Source organism: Anastrepha obliqua, unplaced genomic scaffold (genome assembly GCF_027943255.1).
Source record: "Anastrepha obliqua isolate idAnaObli1 unplaced genomic scaffold, idAnaObli1_1.0 ptg000018l, whole genome shotgun sequence".
In the NCBI taxonomy this organism is placed as follows: Eukaryota; Metazoa; Arthropoda; class Insecta; order Diptera; family Tephritidae; genus Anastrepha; species Anastrepha obliqua.
Genome location: NW_026562181.1, coordinates 20001 through 22500, shown reverse-complemented (window position 1 = coordinate 22500; position 2500 = coordinate 20001).

The following is a 2500-nucleotide window of genomic DNA, read 5'->3' as shown; positions in this document are numbered from 1 at the left end:
AGTATTAGAATATAGATTCTTCATATATGTATAGATATTCGAAAATTTTTTCTATTTAAACTAACGTATGGAAAACCAGGCATAAAATCACAATATTACCAGTTTAATATGGCTTAAATTCGAGTTTCATATAGTTATGATTCGATTTATATGCTTCAATATCATTGGTTAGTTAACTTTTGATATTTTCATATTATTTCACATGCCTTCACCGTGAGTGTTTTTTGCCATGCACACCTCACATTGTCAAAAATGTATGGGAAAAATTCATTTCAATACATTTCAGTTTGATTTGAAATGTCTTTATTATATATTTTAATGGCAATATGCCAAGGTTATATTCCATAAAATGTTAGTATAGAATATAGATTCTTCATATATGTATATATATTCGAGAATTTTTTTCTATTTAAACTAACGTATGGAAAACCAGGCATAAAATCACAATATTACCAGTTTAATATGGCTCAAATTCGAGTTTCATATAGTTATGATTCGATTTATATGCTTCAATATCATTGGTTAGTTAACTTTTGATATTTTCATATTATATCACATGCCTTCACCGTGAGTGTTTTTTGCCATGCACACCTCACATTGTCAAAAATGTATGGGAAAAATTCATTTCAATACATTTCAGTTTGATTTGAAATGTCTTTATTATATATTTTAGTGCCAATATGCCAAGGTTATATTCCATAACTCTTTATTTAAACTAACGTATGGAAAACCAGGCATAAAATCACAATATTACCAGTTTAATATGGCTTAAATTCGAGTTTCATATAGTTATGATTCGATTTATATGCTTCAATATCATTGGTTAGTTAACTTTTGATATTTTCATATTATATTTCACATGCCTTCACCGTGAGTGTTTTTTGCCATGCACACCTCACATTGTCAAAAATGTATGGGAAAAATTCATTTCAATACATTTCAGTTTGATTTGAAATGTCTTTATTATATATTTTAATGGCAATATGCCAAGGTTATATTCCATAACTCTTTATTTAAACTAACGTATGGAAAACCAGGCACAAAATCACAATATTACCAGTTTAATATGGCTTAAATTCGAGTTTCATATAGTTATGATTCGATTTATATGCTTCAATATCATTGGTTAGTTAACTTTTGATATTTTCATATTATATCACATGCCTTCACCGTGAGTGTTTTTTGCCATGCACACCTCACATTGTCAAAAATGTATGGGAAAAATTCATTTCAATACATTTCAGTTTGATTTGAAATGTCTTTATTATATATTTTAATGGCAATATGCCAAGGTTATATTCCATAAAATGTTAGTATAGAATATAGATTCTTCATATATGTATATATATTCGAGAATTTTTTTCTATTTAAACTAACGTATGGAAAACCAGGCATAAAATCACAATATTACCAGTTTAATATGGCTCAAATTCGAGTTTCATATAGTTATGATTCGATTTATATGCTTCAATATCATTGGTTAGTTAACTTTTGATATTTTCATATTATATCACATGCCTTCACCGTGAGTGTTTTTTGCCATGCACACCTCACATTGTCAAAAATGTATGGGAAAAATTCATTTCAATACATTTCAGTTTGATTTGAAATGTCTTTATTATATATTTTAGTGCCAATATGCCAAGGTTATATTCCATAACTCTTTATTTAAACTAACGTATGGAAAACCAGGCATAAAATCACAATATTACCAGTTTAATATGGCTTAAATTCGAGTTTCATATAGTTATGATTCGATTTATATGCTTCAATATCATTGGTTAGTTAACTTTTGATATTTTCATATTATATTTCACATGCCTTCACCGTGAGTGTTTTTTGCCATGCACACCTCACATTGTCAAAAATGTATGGGAAAAATTCATTTCAATACATTTCAGTTTGATTTGAAATGTCTTTATTATATATTTTAATGGCAATATGCCAAGGTTATATTCCATAACTCTTTATTTAAACTAACGTATGGAAAACCAGGCACAAAATCACAATATTACCAGTTTAATATGGCTTAAATTCGAGTTTCATATAGTTATGATTCGATTTATATGCTTCAATATCATTGGTTAGTTAACTTTTGATATTTTCATATTATATCACATGCCTTCACCGTGAGTGTTTTTTGCCATGCACACCTCACATTGTCAAAAATGTATGGGAAAAATTCATTTCAATACATTTCAGTTTGATTTGAAATGTCTTTATTATATATTTCAATGGCAATATGCCAAGGTTATATTCCATAAAATGTTAGTATAGAATATAGATTCTTCATATATGTATATATATTCGAGAATTTTTTTCTATTTAAACTAACGTATGGAAAACCAGGCATAAAATCACAATATTACCAGTTTAATATGGCTCAAATTCGAGTTTCATATAGTTATGATTCGATTTATATGCTTCAATATCATTGGTTAGTTAACTTTTGATATTTTCATATTATATCACATGCCTTCACCGTGAGTGTTTTTTGCCA